The sequence below is a fragment of the Aythya ferina genome, assembly GCF_964211825.1.
Source record: "Aythya ferina genome assembly, chromosome: 17".
Classification (NCBI taxonomy): Eukaryota; Metazoa; Chordata; class Aves; order Anseriformes; family Anatidae; genus Aythya; species Aythya ferina.
Genome location: NC_140316.1, coordinates 5,516,287 through 5,539,421, shown reverse-complemented (window position 1 = coordinate 5,539,421; position 23,135 = coordinate 5,516,287). Strand labels below are relative to the sequence as shown.

The 23,135-nt window shown below is 45.4% G+C and overlaps 1 protein-coding gene across 1 annotated transcript in view; it reads left to right on the top strand.

Annotated features, from left to right (window-relative positions):
- The window catches only part of TBX1 (T-box transcription factor 1), a gene marked incomplete at its 5' end in the record, with an annotated part of 143,915 nt that overhangs the window by 3,714 nt on the left and 117,066 nt on the right, over positions 1-23,135 (top strand). The window contains one exon of the mRNA XM_084538988.1: positions 13,741-14,041. The remainder of the gene's footprint in view (positions 1-13,740; positions 14,042-23,135) is intronic.

Here is a 23,135-nt window from a genome sequence, read left to right as displayed (position 1 = left end):
CTTGCTTAGGGCCTGATCCTCCAATGAGTCCTGTCTGGGTCCCAAGACCTGCCCAGAGCAATAATTTTTGACTGCCTCCAAATACACCAGTGGCTGCAGCATTTGTTAGCTGAGGTTTGCAAAGTGCTTTGAACATAAAACACATTAAGAACGCCAAGTTATGTGATATTTGCTGTATTTCCTAGGGCCACGCATGTAATGAGGGGAGAATCTCAGCTTCCAAAAATCAAGGCAGTTTCTATCCCTCTTCATCATACCAAGAAATTAATACAAATCTGTAAAACAGAACTCAAGGCTCAGGAAGTAGGGGGCAAATTTAAAAGAAAACAACAACCCAGCTCACCATGTTATGCTATTTTAATACTAGTCTCGTGGGTTGGGGACTAAATCATAAACTTGGGTTTGACACTATATGAGTACGCCTTAAATATTTATTAAAATAAAATGTGTTGTGATCTTCCTGTACATTCAATATAAATATTAAATCTTTATCACAACCATCTAATGTGGAAATTCAGCCCAGCATTTGTCCTCAGCTCAGCATATCAGCATATCTTTGTCTATTTTCTTCTTACGCCTTGGAGGAAGGATGCTATTCCCAGTTAGAGAAACAGGCTGGGAGTGGAGGGTTCAGTCCCACTGCTGTCAATAGCTTCCTGAACAAGCATCCTGTGGTCCTGCTGGGATCACAGTCCCCAGCCTGCAGCGTAGCACACAGGAGACCTCCCTGCTTCCATGGGATGCTGCTGTGTTTAGCTCAGGAGTATTTGTAAAGCACTCAGCTCCTGGAGCAGGAGGAGTTACCACAGCACCTGGCGTTACACTGCACTAGTAGATCACCACATGCATTCCCGTTAGATTTTTTGTGTTTTGTTCAGCATTCATCTGGCTTTGCGTTTTTACGGCTTGAATTGAAATTGCCTTATCCTCTGCTATCAGCATGGGTGTTTATTGCTGGCAGTGGACCTGTTCAAAGAACAAACAAAGCCACAGCAGGATTCCTTCTGATATTATTTTGGCTCAGGTCTCAAATATGTATCAGAATTTTATTTCATTTTATTTTATTAAAAAAAAAAAAAAAAAGAAAGAAAGAAAGAAAGAAAAGAAAAAAGAAGTCAATGGCTTCGGGTTACAACAAGTAAGGAGCATAGCAACTTTTCCAGATGCAGATGTATTTCTCTGTGCCCCATCCCAGGAGTATCCTTAGCTTCTGTGTAAGAGTTATTGGAGGCAGATACATGAACCACTTGATAAAGAAAACATCGTGTGACACTTCGATGTGTCCTTCTGGGATGCTGCTTAGCTTTTTTATTACTGAGACACTGCAAAAACCCAGCAAGGTACAAAGCAGGATAAGAAGATAATGAGAATTTTCTCTCCAGTCTCTGCACGCTGACTGAGGGCCGTTTCAGATGGCGTCGGGTTTCTTTAGCCTACTCAGAGCTTGAAAATATGCCCTTGATTTCAGCCCACAGGAACGTGGGCTTGTGCTGCTTTATTGTCTAATGGATCTTTCACTTGATCTCCTCATCCAAACACGTTGAGCATGTGCTTGGGTCACTTAGAGAAAACTGAACCCCGCTCATGTTCTTAGAGTGTAATCCCTTAATATTGATTACTGTGTTGCACAGGGGCAACAGGTAACAAAATCCATGTGGATTCAGGCTGGCAGCTGATCGTCCCACACGCACAGTTCAGCTGGTGAGCTGCTTGCACTGTTGGGGCTGCTCTGCCTAATCGCTTTCCACTGATGTATGAAACACATTAATATGTTGGGATAGAAATGCCGGATTGCAGCAGTTGTTCATGTGAAGTGAACAGATGCAATGGAGGATTGTACTATGGCCTGCAAGCCTCTTTAGATTTATCTTGTAGGCAGCTCATGTTTATCTTTTGCCAGCTCATGTTAGACCAGAGTATGGTAACCTTTAAGCCAGTGCTTGAGAAAAATATTTTGCAAAATGAAAGCAAGCAACTAATTATAAAATGTAAGGGGGCTGATCTAATTATTTCTAAAACCAGATTTCCACTGAGCAGAGCAACCCTTGGATTAAATTTCACTTGAGGCTAGGGCCATGTCCTCTGTTTCCTGGCATTTTTCCTCGCTCAGTGGAAGCCCCATGCTCCCCTGTGGCTTTTGCCACTTGTATGCAATTTGTAATTGTATGCAATTTGTAATTGAAGTGATTTTCAGGGAATACAGCATATGCTCGAGTCAAATGATAATTAGGAGTCTCAAGACCTGTTGTAGTTTGAGGCTGATTTCTAAATATAAAGTATCCTGAGCTGATCTGTAATGTCTGAGTGTCTCCTTGGTTCGTTTTAATGCTCAAATGCTGGAGGTGTGAATCACAGGAGCACAGACTAATGGGAACCCTTACAAACACTTGGGTCAGGATGAGTGACTGGCTAAAGGTACGGTCTAGTACTTGGTGACTGCTGGCTATAAAGGGGTATCTTGCAGGGGAAGGGCAGATGTCAGCTGGCTTTCTACTCTGCCTCCAAATATAGTAAGTGCAGATTTTACGCCCAGATGGGTAGAGCTGCACATACAACACTGCTCATGCAATCACCATGCACTAGACTATGAAGGTGCAATCCAGGATACTTAGGGGAAATGTGTCCCTTAAGATCACTGTATCACGTTACTCCCAACAACAACAAAAAAAGAGAGAGAGATGCTCTCAGGTTCATCTTACACGAAGCATTTGCTAGTTCTCTACTGTTTGATAATTAAGAGTATTTTTGTTACAAGAGTTCTACACGCACTCTTTAAATGAGCCCACATTTTCTAAAAGTTGTGTTCCCAGCAAAACAACTCATATGCTTTTGACACGTTCATTTCCAAGCTAGACACTGTGAGATTGGATTTTTCACAGCAATTTTATCTGGGGTTGTTTTGGCATGAATTTCAAACCTGAATGCAGCAGTATCCTTAGGCTATCTCGAGGATCTGATCTAAGAGGCATCTTCACACTTACCCTAAAAGGCTGGAGACTGTGTGCGCTGTTAGCTCATTTAAGACCTCCAGGTTTGTGCCTTGCACTTGCAGGTCACTACAGATCCCTTACAAGCTAGTGAAAAAATGACCTTGAGTGTAATGCCAAATGCTGCTGAGAATCTCTGTGCCTGTCTGGATACTCATGGCTTGCACTTTATAATTGTGGTTTCCTTTGATGATCATTTCCAAGATGGTCTCAGGAACAAACTGGTTCCAACATGACAGTAAGTGATCAAAATGTAACACACTGGAAGGGCTTGCATAAATGGCATTTAAAGCTGACATATTGGGAAGCTGGTGTGTTTGTTGTTGCTTAGGATATGACTTACTCATTGTAAATGATTAGTGCACTATTAGCTGTAGCTAGCTCTTAACTGATTTCTGTTACATTACATTCAGCGTGTAATATTTGGATCTTCATCCAGACTTAAACTTTCCCCCTCTCCTCACCCCCTCACATTGGGATAGGTTATGACAAGGTTTTTTCCTGGTTCACATACTAACTCTTAGGTGTTTAAAAGCTCCACTTGTCCAGATGCCCAGGGAGAAGGGAAGTAAGACACCAGCCAGCTGGCCATCTCGGCTGCCCCCAACATAAAAAGGGGCACTAGATCTCATCTATTGACTCTGGCATCAACCCCCTTTGGGGATATACTCTTTTAGCTAACCAATTTTCAGCATCTAGAGAGGAGGAATTTCTCCATATTTCTGGGGCAAAAGCCTTCTTTGCCCAGATTTATACAGAGAAATTGTGCCACTTTTTTACTATTACCTGAGCAGAGCAGTTACGGGAGAGCATTCCTTTAGATTTTGTCCTATTTGAGACATTTGCAAGATAAATACATACCGCCAGTGTTGCAAATGGAGAATTTGCATCTTGCTGCATGTTCCCTTTCTCCCTGCCTCTTTCAGGCTTTGGCAGGTGTGGTCATACCAGGAGATTTGGCGTCTAAGTGACCTGGTTTACATGAGAGCAGCCCCATCCCTGGACATTCAAAGACTCATTTCTGCAGCTGCAGTCATGTTTAGAAGCTGCTTTTTGATACTTTGGTTCCACTGTCCCTAAATCCTGTTTTTCATACTTTATTCAGATAACCATAGTCAGGGGCACAGATTACAAGGATTTAAGTTGCTACCTTACAAAATGTTAAAAGAACTCAGTGGGACATACAGAACTCCAATGATGCTGGAGAGAGCTGGAAGCAGAATACAGGAGGTGGATTTTGTCCTGATAGGGTGTTTATAATTCCTGGTAGAAATCAAAATGAAGGACCGTGGGGTTGGTTTTGGATGGAAAGTGGCTTTGCATGAAGAGAATCTTTCTCCAGTCACAGGTTAACATCAGGAGTTTCTTGCTTTCTGGAGGACGTCCCCTTTCCTGTTCTGCTTCTGCCTGGGAAGTGTGTCTGCAGGAGCATGCTCTCCCGAAGACACGCCACCTGCACACAGACTTGCTTAGGCCCACAGGGCAAGCCGGGCTCTGAGGGAGATCCCAGGAGTGATTGGCAGTGCAGCCGGGGTAATCATCCCCCCAAGGAGTCCAGCACTGCCCCCAGACTCCACTGCACCTTTGTGCCATGCCAGCTTGCCTAGGAGTTAGCAGGACAACCTAACCTGGGTGTGAGAGCTAGCAGAGCTGGGCCAGTTGTTCCCTGCTGGCACCACTTCTTGCTCCTGAGCTTGGGGATCACAGCCCTGCTCCCAAGTGAGCGGGCCAGTGGCACTTTCTTTCCTCACTGTCTTGATACTCAAGAGCATTTATAATATCTCCTGTTGGCTGTGGCATCTCCTGATCTGTACATCTCACCCAACGCCTTGAACCTTTCTGAGTTTTGTCCCTGACTGCTCATGCAACTCTTTCATGCTCATCAGCACTGCTCTGCCCTGGTGCCTGCTTTCTGTGTGCTGCCCATGCCTGGAGACAGGGATGCACCAGCCCCAGGAGTTGCCAACAGATTAAAGCTGCAGCAGTCGCCAAACTCTGAGGCAGAAGATTTCACCCATTGGTGCAGGTATCGAGTTTCTCATTCAAAGCCTGACAGCTGAAAATCTTGATTTACCAGTGCTGCCAGCTCAGCAGTGCATTTGGGCATGTGCTTAGCATTGACATTGTCCTTAGAGGGCCTTAATTACATGCTCCAACAATTTTCTCTACGTCTGTGCCTACGGATGGCACAAATGACTACCACACACACCAGTGCATTGGACAAATGGCTCTACTAGATGGGAAGGAATGGGAGGTCTGTGAATCTTATAATAACCTTTAATCAGCAGCAGGGTGGGGAAGGGAAGAACACTTGAATGATTTTTACATTAGCTTAAGTAAAACTATGTGAATTGGTTAGGTTTCTTGCAACAGAACAATAGCTGGGTTTGCTGCTGGAACTCTGATGTTTCCCAAGCAATCTCTCTGGCAGCAAATACAGCAGGACTGTGGTCAGGTGTGAGCATGCACACAGCCTGGATAAAGAAAGTACAGGTTGCAGGATCTGCTATGCAAATGTTCACCATGAACAATGTCAAGGAGACCAGAACACTGGGGATTCCTCTCCTTTTCTTGAAATGTAGAAACCCTTTTCTTACGGAGATGAGAAAGCCCAAACACGGAAGTGTGTACTGCTGTACACTGTGCATTAAGCATGAAAAACACCCCCAGTTGGAGCTCATTTATTTTCCTTGCCCAGGTTGTGCCTTTTCTAATGAAAAATGTAACCAAAGCTCACAAGGTTACCTTGAGTTAAGGGGGAAGAGACTGTGTTTATCCTTGCGTGGGGTGCAAAGATGAGGAAGCCATTCCCCAGTGACGACATTGCTTTAGGTTCAATGATTTTTCTGCTTATTACCTTGATCGCATATTGTACCTTGTACATGTCTACAGTGTAGATTAACCCCTCTTCACATGCAGGGTGCCTCCAGCAGGCTGCAAGCCGTGGAGGTGCTCTTGCTGGGTTTTAAGTGTAGCTATCGAGTGTGTGATGCAGGAGGAGTCATTTCACTGCACTTCTTTGTCTCTTCCTGTGGTGAGTGCACTCTGCACCAGTGATGCCTCAGGAGGATGATAACTGCAGGGTCTCTGACACGCTGAAATTCCCTTCAAGTGCCCTCCTTCTCCCAGTGCTGGTTGGCTCTGAGAGAGCTGTAGCAGATACTATCCAACGAGATCCATCTAACAAGGCAAGTCCTTTTACCCTGTTATTCCACAACGTCCTTGTATATTGCTAAACAGTTGTTATGGTCTTCTCCACTGAAAACCAGACATTTATAAAGAACTTGCTGGAACTTGCATTTTGCCTTCTGAAGTTTGATGAATGTCAGGCTACCCCCTAGTGTTTCCTTCCAGAATATCAGGGCATGTGGGATACAAGGGATGTTTCTTCTCCCTCACTATCTTCTGTGTGGCAGATACTGCTCCAAAGAGGTTCACAAAAGTAAGCCTCCTTTTTTCTTACAGTTCAGCCACTTTCCTTCAAAGAACGGAAAGCTGCAGTCAGATATAATTCAAAGTAGCTCCCCATTTTGATCAGCCTCAACATTTTGACCAGCCCACTGGAATTTTACATACATTCCAGGCATATTCAGATGACCTGTTAGGTTGGTTAATGTAATGCAAATACCAAATGCTTGTGTGTTTACTGTGGTGTCCTGGTTATTTCCAGTTCTTCAAAATACCTGGTGATCCGTTTGGTTGTATTAGCAGCTAGGAGCCCCAGAATTTCATTTTCCTGCAGCTAAACAAACATATCACAACCTACCTGTCAAGTACAGCACGTGCTTCTTGGTGTGTAGTGTCTAAGTACTTACGGAAATCATCTGTTTGCTCTTTACTCAGAGAAGATACTCTGAGAAGTTTTGCTCAGTTCTGTCCCTTTCTAAAGCCAAAGGAAGATTGTTTGCTTGTCCTTCCCAGAAAAGGATCACACTTTAAACCTGTAAGTTTTTCTAGTTCACTGATATCCATACGAATTTTTCAAGACAGTATGATGATTATGTGGCAATGAGGATTTCCATTTTCGTTGCAGAGGGCTTTTTGCCAATTTTTTTAAGCCTTAAGAGAAATTTTTTTGCAGGGGCTTGGTAAGAAAATGTTCTTTATTGTTTCAACATGTCTTGGGACAAATAGAAACTGGTCCTGAGGCAAGACAGCATTCAGAATTAAATTAATTCTCTTAAATATGTTATTCCAAGATACTATTGATATTGATGTGTTTCCCAGAGTGTGCATGGAACTGCTGGCTGTGTCCCCTCTTTTAATTGATATTGCCTTATTGACTAAAAGTGACAGTAGAAGAATTTTCCCTTGATTTTATTCCCTTCTGACAGTAGCCTGGAGATAATATATTTTGTATACTTGGTATTTATTCTGCTGATTGTGTTTTTTAAGCTTGGATTCACCTAGCCCATGCAGCAGCATGTTGTTATCGCTGGGCTCAGCGCATTAATCCGAAGTGACAAGGCACAGCGGTACTTGAGCTTACCAGCACGTGGAGGAGGTGAGCAACTCGCCAGGTGCCAAGAGGTGAGCGGCAGGAGGAGACTGCAGGGCTGCCCAGCTGGCTCAGAGCACCCTGTGCCTGCACTACACGTCCTTCTGCTGAGTAGTGCTTGCGCTGCAGAGTAGCACCTGGGGCTTAGCATCCCTCGCCGGTTAATCTCTGGGCTCTGTGTGTGCAGCTGGGATTCCTCAAAAGCACAAAGCACTGAGGAACCCCGGGCTCTGCCAGTGTATGGGAGAGAAAAACACACAGCTAGCTAGGAAGAGAAAAGAGGTGTCTGGAAGAGCAAGAAGAGAGGCTGGGAAGTTTCCAGGAGGCAGTTCCAGGCTTGCTAACGTGTATTCTCCAGTGTGCCAAATAGCTCTGTAGAAGTCTATGGTTGCAGCAAGGGCTGCTAACAGATATGGCTTGTGGCTCTATTCACCTGCGATGCACAAATGTGGTACGAGGTGCTGCTTTGTAAATTGGATTACAGGACTGGGAAGGTTTGTTTGTTGTGCACTGCCAAGTCCCAGCTTTTCACTCTCTTTGCCTAGAGCAGCGAAGCTGTTCTGTGGGGACAGTGCGAGTCAGCTACAGGGGTGCTCGCTCCATGAAGCACTGAATCCTGACCCAGCCGCAGCCTGGCAGGATGAAGTGATGGGGAGGAGAAGGTTAGCTGTGCGGGTTTAGTTGGCTGTGTCTAGAGGGACACTGCTCTCTGGATGGGCATTTGCAGATTGATGGAGCTAGATAAGCATCGGTGAAGATGAGTAACGATGCCACACAAGGTGAGGGAAAACTGCTTCCAGGATCGTGAGCTGTAAGAAGAACATTGAAAATAATGTCAGAAATGGTGTCTCTTCCAGCCCTGTAGGTATCTGGCAGTAAAAATGTATTGATTAGCTGACATTCTTGCTAACAGATGCTAACAAAGACAGCCCGTACTAGACTATTTTTGTACTGAATCATGGCTTGTACATTGGAGACTACTGGAAAGAAATTCTCAAAGCCTCATGTTCATGTGGGCCCTGCTCAGGTTTTTCCAGCTTACCTGGAAGGGCAAGTGGGGGCAGCGCTTCCCTCTTCTGCCGCTCGGAAACAGGGATCTTCGCTTTTCTCTGCAACCCCCTGGCTCTGCACTTCCTGCTCTAGCTCTTCTGTCTTTAGCGGCCTCTGTGGGATATACAAGCTTGTGTGTCAAAGGAGTGCCTGTTCCTGGCACTTCCTCTGTTTGACCTGTTAATGCTTGCTTGTGCTCGGGTGTCACAAACCCCAGTGACCTAACGAGTGGTCACATTGCACCGCTGTGGGCCCTGCTCATCGCTGTGCACCAGGAGCAGCAGGTCTGCTCTCCGGGCACAGCTGGGGCTGAAGGGAAGAACCAGAGAGAAGTGAGGCCAGGAGTGTTGTAGCTTCCCTCCTGCCCTGTGGCTCACTGCGGCATGTTTGCTCTGAGTGGCATCACGCAGAAGTGACCATGGAGCTCCTTTAATTCAAATTTTGGCTGTATCCATCTCTGGGTGACTGCAGATAAAAAGCTCTTGTACAGAAGTCGTCTTTAGAGGTTTTCTGACTTCTTTCGTAGAAAATGAAGAACTTGCTGTTGAGATGCACTTTTCTGTCAAAGTTCTGGAGTTTGTAGCCAAACTCTGCAGCAGTTCTTCGAATTAAATCCCCATTGCAGTCACTCTTTACTTTATCAAGGGGTGTGAAATGGTTTGCTCTTATTCACGGCAGCAAAACTGCCTAATCCCTGGCTTCTCAGCTGATATTAATGCTAGTCTTTCATTTGCATTCAAGACCATTTTGACTTTAATTCCTCTGAGAGATCTGCCTCTTAAATGCCTGAAGTAAAAGCCCAATCCCTGTGTCAGGTGGGCTTCTGGTGTTTTGTGGGCTTGATGAGAAAAGCAGTTCTTTATGGAGAAGACAAATCAAAGCTGCTTTCTTGCCAGGTGTAGATGAATTGGATGGGTAGAGAAAAGTGGCTTTTTAATGCGGAGGTGTGTGTTAGCTTAAACAAACAAACAAGAAAAAGAACAACTAAATCTGGGCATGAATTATAGCCTGTTTCAGATTTCTGTGTGTCACATTTTGAATTGAGCTGGAGTACCTATGGCTTTTTTAAATTGCATTTGAACAAAAGTAAATACAAAGAGAAAGAAACCAGGACAGCAAAAGCCTGCAGGAAATTCCTCTACTGTAAACAAAGTCACCTTATGATTGATGTGAATGTACAGCCCCTTGTAAACATGTCTGTTTACTTGCAGGAAACCAGAAAGAACCCACATTGGGTGCTGCTGATTTTATCTAGCTTTGCTTAAATGCTTTTGGCTTCCAGTAGTCACTCTAGAGAGAGCGCAGGAATGATGGCTGCTCCCTGGAAAACTCAAGTCCACTGTACTTTAAATTCTCTGGTAAATACTGCAGATGGGCAGGGCTGCACGGGAAATCTTGGTAACAGCATTTTGTGGCAATCCCGAACTGCAGTGCTGAAAGCTTATTAATAGTGGCTGTTAAGTATTAATCCTTTGCAAAGGAGCTCTACTTTTCAGTGCACCTAGTGAGGGAATTTTATGCCTCTAAAAATGGTGTAATAACCCTGATCCTACACCATGAGCTTCCTGTAGGCTCCCACCAAAAATTCATTGCGCTAACAGTGTCAGCACTTCTGAGGCTGCCGAATACTGTGTTGATGGAAAACACTGTAATTGTTTGTGGGACACTTTGTTTTTATTTAAAGATTTGTTCCTGTCTGAGAGTGAAATCTTGTCTGTGCTGAAGTCTGTCAGAAACTGGTTATGGCCTTCAGGGGGCTGCAAGTCATGGTGAGCAAAGCTGGATTTTTATGATGGATATTTCAGAGAAACGATGGGGAAATACGCATTGTCTCTGCTGAAGATGTGACACATAGCTACTGCAGAGAAGCCCGACATTACAAAGTGAAGGACTTGCATGGTGATTTGGTTATGGTCTAGAAATCCCCCTTGCCAGCTGGTTGTACTCTGCCTCCCAGGGGTGAGCACATTGCAGGGTTCTTCCCAAAGACCTCGTTCTGCCTGTACACAGGCAGAGCTCTCACTGTTTTGCAAAGGTTTTATTTTCCTCAAATAAAAATTGCAATTCTGAGATGCTCTCCATTCTGCAAACAATTACCAGTAGCAAAATGCATTAAAATCTGCAGATCTGTTCCCATGGGGAAATGTTACACCTGGGATTGTTCACAAAAATGTGTCTCTGGTTTGCAAAATGCCTTGCCGTAGAGTGTTATATAGAGGCAAAACAGGGAGGGCAATGTTTTTTCCATTTGTGCATACGGATGTGGAATTTGAAAGAAGCTTTACAGATATTTTAGGCCAACAATCATGTTGTACCATAAAGCATCTAACAACATGTTGGCCTAACAACATCTGTGCCTTTCACATGGATCATTTTTCAATGAAAAGTATTTACGTGGGTAGAGCATTCCCAGGCAGTGTTAGCCATGTGACATTACTGCATCGTGCTACAGCTCAACAACCCGTGCATGAAAGCGGGCTCCTAGAAGATGCCAGGACAGCTCCTTGGAACAGTGTCTCAGCAACCCTGCTCTGCTATGAGAAAGGAGTTTACTCTCTTTCATCAGTTACTAATCTACAAGAGGCTGTTTCTTCTCACCCCGTAACAACATTAAGAATCTTTGATAAGGGAACTACTAGAAAATGTAAGCAAACAAACAAGCAGACAAGAACCTTTGAAGAATATTAGCTAGATCAGCCTTATCCTTAGCAGTTCCCACTATTTTGCTTGGTAGAAAGTCCAAGTCTAAGTACTCCAATTCCAGGATCACCCCTAACTACGTGTTTAGTGAGCAGACATCTGTGATGTCCAAAAATTTAGTTCTACATCTTGATTAAATGTGACATTTACCCACTCTTTGTGAAGACAATCAGACTGCCCCTACAACTGTTTTCTTTTTTTGCTGCTTTTTGACTTTCTGAACAAGTTGTGATCAGGGTTGTCATCTTGACTGGCTAGCTGAGAAAATGGTCCTAAAGAGTCCTATTTAGGAGTAGCAGTGTTTATAGACTGAGTTGAGATAAGAACAAAAATGGGCTTAAAGTTGCAGCTTTAAAAGGAAAATCCAAGGCCTGAATATTGGCTCTGAGATGTCTGCCAGGCACAGGAGCCACATCAGCCAGTCCTGGTTCCCTTCAGGGTAACACCAGGTGTGAAATCCTGGCACTGCCGAAGTGAAAGATGTCAGTAAGAGCAATGAGTTGAAAGTAAAAGGGGAATTTGAGCTAAATACAGGGAAAATACTGCACATCACAATTAATGTAGATGGTAGCTGGTTAAACAGTTGTCTAGAGGCTGTTAGAGATTTCCTACTTAGAAGTCAAAGCCACACTGAAGTCAAAGTCCTTCAATTTGGGGTGAATTTGCTTTCTGTGCTGAGGCAGAACCAGACCCTCTGAGCAGGAGCTCCTTGGTTCTGCTGAGGCAGCATCCTCACCTAATTAGCCAGAAGTGTGCTGTTTTCTGACTACTGGAGCTGCTGAGCAACCTTTTACCTTCTTAATCACGTCCTCTTTTGGTTTGTTAAGCTGGAGAGGACAGAACAAGAGGAGAATTTTTGCCAGACTGAGAACAAACATTGCCTCATGTGGGTGGTTTTATACCTTGGAGGCCAATCCCTCAACTTTCTGATTTGTTTGCCCCCTTCTTTATTTCTGATGGGAAAACAACCCAGCAGGATGTAAATCATGATGCAACTCTCTCCACCCCATGAAAAAGTGAGAAACTGGAGCAGGAGGGGCTGTCACATGCGTGCAAAGAGAGCAAAGAGGAGAGACGGCAGAATGAATTTCTCCTTAATAAATTTGACGTGGAGACTGGAAGCGTGTTTATAAAGCCTAACTGAGAGTAGAGGAGGGTTTGTATCTTTGTTTTTTTAAAGTGCAAAATCAGGGCTGCTTTATTGGACCCATGGGATTGGACAGTGTGTAGAAGGCCACCCATCTGGAAACCAGCTGATCGCTGCCGAAACTTTCTTCCCAGGCTCTGGCCCTTCTCTGACAGGGTGCTAGGGTTTTATGAGAGGCCGACAGCAAGCCTTTTACAGACCATAACTCCTTGTCTCAACAAAAATTGCTATAAATTAGCTGGAGAAAGGACCTGAGGGGATTGTCCCAATCTGGCTTGGGGTCTCAAGTCCAAAGTCAGCAATTTTAACAGAATAATCTGAGGTTTCAAATCAATTGTGTCTGGAAACAACCTTTATGGGAAATGGGTGAGTGGGAGGCAGCAGGCAGTAAAGGGGAGGCAGGGAGTGAGAAGAGGTTATTTCTAGATGGTGAAAATGTAGACCATGTAAGTCTCTTTTCCCCAAAGACTTTCCAGGGTCTATAAAGGAAATCAGTCACAGTTCCTCAGGAGTCCTTATTTCCTTCGAGCATAAGGCAGCTTCTATACAGAACTTGGAATTGCTCTCTGAGCCTGAGCATTTAAAATCTTGGAAGCATTCAGAAATTAAGCTTGGATATGATCTTCCCAGTGGTTCCTTTTTTCATAATAACTTAAATCTAACACACTTCAAAGCATTCCATTCCCGTATGAAAGATGTGGCCAAAACTCTTTCCTATCCAAATCACTGACCTGATACAAGGCTTGTATACCATAGTGGTTTCACAAAAAACATAGTTTTAGGATGGAAAGAGATTTTCTTGAATTATGCATTGAATCCAGTTGATAACTGTCTGGTCCTGTTGTCTCTTCATGGAATATGGAATCAGTAGGATGATGCTACAGAAGACAAGACAACTCAGGTTATGCTTTTCCAAAAAAAAAAAAACAAACAAAAAAAAAAAAACCAAACAAGTTAAAACTTCAATAAGTTCTAAACATTGTGTTCAGGAAATTAAGTAAATAATTACATGCACTGTAGACGAGTAGTTGCCTATTAAATACCCAAACAGTGTTTCCAGGTAAGTAGGCTGGATACTTTCTAATTAAAACTATGCATACATTTGTTTTGGGATTTCTGAAAATATCAAAGAAATAGGAAAAAAAAAAAAAAAAACAAAAACAAAAACCCACCATCAATAGCAAAACCAGCAAGAAACAGTATTATTTTAGTCATTTGCCATTAAAAATGATTATGGAGCAATTTGGTTGGATTGAACACAAAAATTGGACTAGCAAACTTTTGTGGTATTGTCACATTTTCTAGTAAACTGGGTGTGGTTTTACACAGATCTCATGATCTTGATTTTTGCTTTCTAGGACGGCTGAGTGGCTGAGCCAGGTGATTGAGGAAGAGGATGGAAAACAATTTGATGACTTTTGAATTTGAATCTTGGAGGCAGGAGGATGTCTCTGAGATGATTGGGAAAATACTACCTGTAACCAGGGATACCTGCAAGAAGCACTGCTAAGCTGGAGGACAGAAGGAGAGGAACCAGCATCTTGCCTGGATGTTAGCACAGCTAATGGCCATGTCCTGCCTGGAAGAGAGAGCAGATTACCAAAACACGATCATCAGGAAAGCACTTTCTCGTCCTTCCAGACCCAAAGACAGCACCAGGTAGGCTGGAGAAGGCTTTGGATGGGGACATGGAGGGAATGGGGCTTTGGAACTTCTCTGTGAACTCTGTGGATTCCCAGTCATGTCATGCGGTGTTTGAACTTAGCCTAGTTTATGGCATGGCGAGGCCAGTCTGGTGTAAGCTGCCCTCATGGCGTTTGGATGTGCTAATTCTTGGGTTTGGCTTCATATGAATCAGTCGTAACTGGGGCACGTGGCTTTAGGATGCTTCTTTCCCCAGTCACAGCAGTAATGCCTATTCTGCTCTTAGCTAGAATGTGTTTCACTTGTGATTCCAAATGCTGCTTGAACAGCAGTAATTAATGATTACCAGGTTCAAAAAAGAGTTTGGCTTACAGAGCAATGTGTCCAAAGACCCATGTAGAGCATAAACCAGACAGGCAATATCTCCATTTGGTGCTGTCCTCATGTTACCTTTTGGGTGTTCATAGGTGTCTGTGCCTTCTGTGCGTGTAAGCGCCCAGGACCGCGTGCCTATGCGCTCTCTTCCACAAGCTACAGCTGAGGAAAGGCAGGGCTAGTACCTGAGCGCACAATTTTGGATATACAGAAATCGCAGCAATTTGAATGTGGAGTAGATTTCTTAAGCTATTCACAGGAACACTTGGGAACTTTCAAAATGTCAGAGAAAATACACACTTCCAGTATGTGAAACATGATGGCAGAAAGCTTAGCACAAAATTCCAGAAAACAAAACAAAACTTTCACCAGCTTCCACCAGCTGGAGCTGTTACTGTAGCTGCCAGTCTGCCTTGGTTCAGAAATCACCTACTGCTGGTTGATCTGTAACGCTGCGTTGGTTGAAAGATGTAGTGAAAGGGAACTCTTTATGTTCTCAAAATGTATTACATGAGAAAACTTCGAAATATATTTTTAATTTGAAACAAAACTGTTGAGAATCAGTTCTTTTGCTGTTTGCTCACATGCCAAGACCTCAGCTTTCTCCTGCAATAGTTAATCCTATAACTTTGTCTGCCTGGGGCTGGTCCAACTCCTATCAAAACCAGTGGAAAACTGCTGGTGGAAGCTGTATTGGGCTCATCTGGTGCCCTGATGAAATTTGTGGTGATATACCAAAGCAGAACAAAGATAACAGCCGCAGACTGTAAATTCATTGGGGCAGGGACTCTGTGTTTGTATGCATTGTATAGTGTTGAAGACATTTGTCAACACCTCAGAAATAATGAATAATGCCAGTGTGAGGAGGAAATCTCTCCACTCAACCCTAGGTGTTTCTGCCGCTAAGTGTTGAAAGAAGAACACAGAGCCCCGAACTTTGAGGACTTGGCAGGTGAGGAGAAGGAAAAATCTTTTAACTTCCTTTTTAAATTTAAACTTAATCTGCATTTGTTGGGTCTGGTTGAAATATTTGAGCTTTAAATTTAATGTTGTTGGTTTTGGGAAAACTTCTTGGGATGCATGGCATGAAAACACCTTAGATATGTGGTAAGGTTTTGATTTAATTTATACTTTCATCTGCTTTCCATTACAAACCAGACTAATTGCAGTAACATTCTCTGTGGCAAAAAAAAATACTGTGAGAAGTGTGAATTTGGAAGTTTTCTCACTTTACAGTACCTGTAAAAACATTCAGCAAACAGGTTTTAAAATGATAGATTATGGGAGGGAGCAAAGACTGGATGTCTTCACAGTAGCAAGATTTCACTGACACTATCAAGTTTTCAAAACTGTCAAATTCAATCTATTCCTCTTTATAGAAAAGCTACTTTGCACACTTGAATTGCATTTACTCCTGTTTTAGAGACCTTTAAAATTCTAGCACAAGTTGAAATGTCACTGGTGTTTGAAGTGCCCACGTAAGCATCCACATTTTGCTCTTCAGCAGCTGACTGATGGGTATGCTCATGAAAGAGAACTGCTTGCTTAAAGAAAACAAAAGAACAAAAGACATTTCCAGGGGGATCTAAGCAGTGCTTGTGGAGGAGGAATGAGGAGGAGCAGGACGAATCTCTTGGCATGGTCTTCCTGCATGCTGTGTCAATAGGGTTTCCCCAGCGTGCTGTTGGCTGGACTCCCTTGCACTGCTGTAGAGGAAGGCTTGGTGTTCGGCAGCATGTGTATTCCCCCTGCTCCCCTCTCCCTAGCTGCTTGGGCTATAAACCTGGTCATTGAATGAGCCTGATTTTAAAACTGCTCCTGTAATATCACTCTGGGAACAGGATGAAGCACCGAAGGCAAGGATATCTTCACTGCCAAAACCGGTGTGCCACCAGCATACCACCTTGGTGATGCTGCTTTTCGGGTACAGACTTGCTGCATTTTTTGTTCTGTTTCAGGTAGTGTCTTGATGGGCAACCCCAGTTTTTTGAGTTGTCATAACATGAAACTGGCATTAAATGTACCCAACACAAAAAATAACTTTGGTTTTGTATATGGGCTTTATTTTGCATTTTTGTTGTTATTGCTGTTAGAGAAATGTTCGAATCTACTTTTCCACCAAGGAAGATAAGAAAGTGAAAGACAAGTAACCTCCTGAGAACATGATAATTTTGTAGGGAAAGTCTAATAGGACTGAGATAAGCTATCACCGTGCACAGGTTTGGTAATGTATGCACATGCAGAATTCTGGCTTGGGGTGTAAATGCCGTTCTTTCCACTAGAATTATTTATTCTACCCAATTTGTAATGCATGCAAGTCTGCTTTTGGGAATCACCCTATGGACACAGGCTCCTGTGCACTTCATGCTTATCTGCTCATGGTAGACTACTGTTCTGTACGTGTTGACAATCATTTGTGTAGCTGTTGAGAGAAGCAGGAAGGAAACTGAAACGCCAAGTGAATTTCAAAGTCGTTATCACCATGTGGAAGAGGAACAGTTGTCAAGTGAAAAGTGACAGAATTGGCAGGGCTGGATCTTGCTGCTTGGTACTTCTGAAACACCAAGCAAGGGGCAAACGAGCAGTTAAAGGGAGATGCTGAGAAATGGGATGTCACATTTACTGCGTTCAGACTGACTTGGGATCCAGGCTCCCAGTCTCACAGTTGGCACTGCTGACTCTTGAGAGAACAAAATCTGTGCTATATTGCACGTATACTGACATGCTGCTCCTGCTGCAACATCTGAATTGGTGTGGCTGCTTGAGCCTCAAATTTGTATGTTAAAAAGATGTTTGCTGATCCTAGTGGATTACTGGTCCTGGTAATGGAAAGCTGGGCCAGAATTGTGAATCTGTGGCTCTGTCCAGATTTGGGATTTTGTAATTAAGAGGTTTTGGTCTGAGCATGTCTCTAACTGTAGCTAAACAAAAACCTCCTCACTGTAAACTTTCTTCCTCAAATAAAAACCCCAAAGCATATAAGCCACAGAAAACCTCTCCGGGTGACCTAGCGAGTTGTCATCAGGAAGTGATGCTTCGCCATTGGCCCTGCTTCTTGTATGGCTTGGACTTAAGCTCTGTCAGAAAAAAAATAATGATTCTGGTACTAATTCCTGTATCCTGAAGGACAGAGCCTGTCCTTTGGGTGGATGTTACACCCTTCTTCCCCTGAAGAGTTAGTCCTCATACAATAGGGAGTAATGCTGGTCTGGCAATGAACTAGATCAGCTGATCGAGTTAAGTCCTTTCTGAAGTCAGTCTGTGATACTGCTCTACTGGAATGTGCAGAAGGAGCCAAGAAGCAGTTATGGGAGAGTAAAATTGCAGTGTTTGTTCTGGAGATGGGCAGCAGTAAAAAAAACGCATACAAAGTGACCTTTTTATAGTGTACATGAGAAAACAGAAGACTTTTTAAGTACATGATGCATTTGATTACATTACAAATCCTTGTGCTCCCTTCGCTTCCCTTACTTTTCCTGTTGGGTGTTCTTGCTCCTGGGATGAAGGATGTATGTAGGTGCGATGTTGTATTTCCAAGCCTTCTTCAGAGCTGAGCAGGCTGATCAGCTGCTTTTACATTTGCAGCTCCCCAGGAGCTGCATGCTACAAATTTTGAAATCCTGTGCTGATCACAGGACCTGCAGAGACAGGAGCTCTGCTCTGTAACATGTCTCCCTGCTCCGTGCCCTTTCCTGGGGCTCCACTTGTCTGTACAGAGGATGTGGCAAATTATTTCCATCCTCATGGGGAGAACTGCTTGTGGTTAAGATGATTTGCAAGTGTGGTGTTGTGTGGTTACATTATTGCTTCCTCCTATAATCCTACATGCTCTGGTGCACAGGGTGTTTAACAACATCCTCAGGTTGACTCCACACAGACTAATTTGGACTGTTTAGATACTTCTGGTGAGCAGAGTGGTCGGGTCTGATTGTAGGCTTCAGTGTAGGCTTCTGAAATGCAGCCTTCACTTTGTGATAGAGCAGGTGTGTGAGAGCAGACATCCTTCAGATGAAAGCAGCAAAACCGTTCATCTGTGCCAAGCAGTGACCTGCTCAGACATCTCCAGATTGCCTAGCAGCCCACCATTTTTACACTTCTGGATTTAACTTGTAGCTGTCAAAAACCTCCTAAGGGACCTTCTGTTGTTGGTGGTCATCACATTGGCCACTCTCACCACCGCAAACACTGGTCCTCAGATGGCATTCTGAAAACCACTGGTAGCAGCAGCCTGAACAAGCCCTCAGTCCTTGTCATCTGTGCTGTGAGTCCAGGAGCTGCTGCAGCTCTTTTCAGGCCGGGGCAGCGTGGCTCTAGTGACATTCGCAGTGCCTTCAAGCAGAGGAACATGCACTGGTGCCATCGAGCTGTATGTGATGCAGAGCGTGTTTGTACTGGCCGAGTGCAGAAGTCGGCCTGTGCACACAAGTCAGCTGTGTCACAAGCCAGTATGAAGTCAGTTGTTGTGCTCTCCCCTGCCTGCCTAGGTGGAAAGAGGAATGCAGCCAGGCTTACTGCCCGTCCGCTTCACTGCAACAACCCCTCGCTGGCAAAGTGCAAGTACAACGCCCACTTCTGCCTGCAGTTTGCCGAGCAGCCGAGCACGCTCCCCTGCAGCAGCCCAGCCGGAGCCCTTCCTCTCCCGCTGGCAGATTGGTAAGGAGCGACTTTCTTCCTCCCCTGCGAAGTGCTGCTCTGATTTACTGCAGCTCTTCCTCGAGCACTTCCGGAGGTCAGAGGGCTGCAGACATTAGCCCATAATGGAAGACCTGAGGTCATCTGTAACCAATATGAACGAGCCCAGGTGCTGTGCAGTGCAGCTGGGAGTAAATAAACCTGTCCCCTGTCTTGCTTTGTAAAACCTCTCGCTGATGTGATGCAGAGAGGAGGATGGAGGAATAATGGATGGTTCTCATCAGAAGAAATATAGTGCCCAGTGGCTTGGGAAGCGTGTGTTTATCTGTTATTCTTGTGGGATGCTACCTGGCAATGCAGCTGGACTTCCCGTGGAGTTTCTGGTGGCTGGAGTGGAGACTGAGGGCTGCATTGCTTGTGCCCAGGCAGCATTTCCTCAGCCTACCTTGCTTCATCATTGTTATTTACCGTTTACAATGGAAATTTAAAATGCCTCAAAATTATAAGATTACTTTTTAGTTCAAAGAGCACTATAAAAATCCTGTACTGCAGTAATGTTGGTCTCCATTGGAAAACCTGGGGTCAATGCATAATCTGCACAAATTAACCCGGGTTGGGTTAGCTGTTGTAAAATTGCTGATGGTCCTTGCTCCAGTAGCATTCGGAAACTGCCCAGCTGCGGTGACTGCTGATAGAAGGAATTAAAAGCGTGGGTGTCCTGCAGGCAGAGGTCCTGGTGGAGGTAACTGAAGGACTGAGCACCATGTGCAGTGGAGCAGACCCAGCCAATACACACTGCTCTATGTGCAAATGCAGAGACTAATCCTAAAGGCAACGAAATTTTCTGCATTTCAGTGCAGTAAATCCCACTAAAACCCATAGCAGGGCTCTCAGAGGCTGACTGTGGGGCTTGGCAGCTGCACACTGTTATTCCTGACCAGCTGTGGTCTAGGCTGGCCGTGGGGCTGTGCCTCTGAAGGGGAGGCCTGAGAGCCAGCCCCTTCTGTGCTCGATCCAAGAGCAGAAAGTGCCCAGTCAGAGGGGAGAGGAACTCGAATGGGGCCGGAGGTACCGCTGGCAGTACTGGTTAGGGCTGGTGCTCCGCAAGTCTGTGCGTGGCGGTGCAGCCACCGTCAGACGGCCTCTCCTGGTGCGCTCCCTGTTGCCTTGTGATGCTCTGGAGCTGACCAGCTGCAGCAGTCATGAAGCCAGCAGTGGGCAGTGGGCCACTCGTGGTGTGAAAACCCGCAGTGCAGTGCCACCGTGAGAAAGGCAACTGTTATTTCTGGGGGCCTCCGGGAAGTCATTCCCAGTAGCGCTAAGGAAACCTTGGTGCCATCTAGGAGACATGGGAAATCCCACCTTTCTGTTGTGTTCAGGGTAAATACCAGGGAAGCGGATGATGTACTCACACAAGGGAATGATGCTTTGTATTTTAGTTAAAGTCTTCTTCAGGGCACATAAGAGAGTGGTGAACATTCCCCTGTTTGTTGTCTTCTGCCCAGGTGCTTCTTTAAAAACCTGGCACAGGTTCTACTGAATTACACCCCCCTTTTGTAGAAAATTTACAGAACTGAGTAAGGTGGGATGCCATCCCCTGCGCATGGAGCCTCCAATGGGCTCTGTGTTGAGTATGTGATGCCAATAGTGGTCCAAAAATCCTGTGAAAATGTATTTGGATCAATTGGGTGAGGTTTTACATCTGAAGATGGGAGCTCAAAATATGGGAAAAAGTGTTTTTGGAACTTAGGCTTGAAAACAATGGCCATGCTTAGCACCTCCATTCACCCAGTAGTACCATAACAGAACCTTTCATCAAGTGCTACTCAGACCTGCTCCTGTCTACTCCAGCTTCATTACTAGAAATTAGGTCTATTTATTCTGCTTTGAGTACTCCATGCAATTCAAGTCCTGGGGAGAAAGACAAGCTCAATAGGCAGAGTGGTGTTTGTTTGCCTGCGTTTATCACCATCAGCAAAGGAAGCAATTTTCATAAGCAGCAGGGAGCAGGGAGCCCCCCCTGGTGTGGCTGCTGGCCGTGGCGGTGGCTGTGCCGCGAGTGCCCCACGGACCGCTCTGCACCTGAGGGCTGCCCTGCGGCACGGAGGTGATGACAATAGGCCTCTCAGATAAACAGAATTACTGAATAAAACGTGCTGAAAGCCAGCAGCAGGTGAACTGCTCAGAACAAACCCCGCACACCCATCATCCTGCCTGCAAGGCAGGCTGAGCTGTGGCTGGGCACAGCTTATCACTTAGGTTAACACACGGTCCTGTTTCCCCCTCCTGCCCCAACACCTCCCTTCCCAACTTTCAACAACTGTTTGATTACTCCTGTGATACTGCTAGAGAGAAAAAATGATCAGCTGCCCCTCGTCCTCTTTCACAACAAAGCAGAGGAAGCAGCTCGCCCGGGCTTTGTCCAGCCGCCAGGTGCTGCTGGGTGCCTGCTCACTGCGCTCTTCGGGAAGGTAAATATTGGGCTAGAGATTATTGCAGCTCTGCTCAGAGCAGCCCAGTGCTCCGGTGGGCATTTGCATGTCTCCTGCTGAGCCAGCCCTCGTTGGTGCATCAGGAGCAGTAATTGGCCGAAACCTCAGGGAAATGTTCAGCTCTGTTGGTTGGAAAGATGGTGCATGTATGGAGGTACTGTTAGCAATGGGGATGGACGTTTGTCTTCTGCTCCAACCTGTTTAAAGGCAGCTGCATTAGGAAGTGAGTAGAAAATCCAGCTGAGGTGATCTGTGCACCAGAAAGCGTGGTTGTCACTGGGAATCTGCTCACTCCGGCACTCTCTGGAGCATGTTCCTCTTCTGCCACATGCTACCACTTGTTTTCTTCACTTACAATTCCTAGCAAGAGAAAGAGAGAGAGAAACTCTGGATGGATTCCCCAGAGGAATGCACTTCCTAATGCACCTCCTGCCTAAGATGCCAATCGCATCTGGCTGCAGAGGCACTGGGCAGCAGAGAAGGTCTTCCCTGAGAGGTGGAGGCAGTGATTCCTAGGGATAAGATGTCAAACATTGGCAGGACGTGTGTGTCATGCAGTCTGTGCTCGTTGGGCGATGGCGGTGTCTGTACTTGCTCTCACTGGGTTTCACGTTCTGCAGTGGAAAGACAATCCTTCGCTGGATTATGAGGAGTCACGCAAAAGCTGCCTAGCAAATGCTAGTACTAGTAAGAGAGGTATCAGGGCCTGTCTGTGTCATCCGCACCAGACTCCAGCAGGCATACCCAGCACGAGGAGCTGGCAGGGGAAATGGAGTGGAGGGAGTGGTGAGACGGGGAGCGGAGGCACAGAGATAAAGTAACACGGTCATGGGCATGCAGGGGGGCAGAGGTGGGCCAGGCTCTGGGTCTTGCGGGCCCCAGCTCCATGCACCGCCCAGTGCAGCAGGCAGCTCACACGCTCTGGTCTACATCAAACACATCCACATCAGGGCAATGCGTTGCTGTTTTAACAGCTGCAAACTGCACAGGATAGATTCCGATTGTGCGATGCTTTCTTCCAGCTTTTTAGTGGGAGAATCAAGGTGGCACAATGGAAATTCCGCATCTTTTTGGAACAGCTCGGAATGGTGTTGAATTATGTTTCTACTTGCACAACACTGCTCACACAGTCCAGAATTTCCTGGGAGCTCAGCAGGGTCACTGCATCACAGCCCCTGTAGCTACACGAAGAGGAGAGTAAATCTGGGAGGCAGAGAGGGAGCTGGGGCTTCCGTCACTCCAAATGCACCTCGGGGCTGGCAAGGCACGGAGACCTTTTATACTTCCTCCCTGCCAGATACCTGGGTGGTATTGCCCAAGGATGAAGGGAGCAGAGCGGGACTCATTTATCACCTTTCCTGTTTTCTCTTTGTATTTATTTTTCTTTTAAACACTTTAAAAAAATTAATTTAGTGCTGGAGAAAGGTGACAGATTAACAACCCCAGAGACTTCAGCCCTGTGTTTATCCACTGAATAGAGAGCTGTAAGCACATTCCCAGTGCTCTTACGGCACCGTGCCCCAGCCCTGACCTTGGGGACCAGCTCCCAGGGGAGCAGCCACCCCAGCCCTCCGGCCCACCCGGCCCACTCGAGCGGGGCCTGGGCTGCA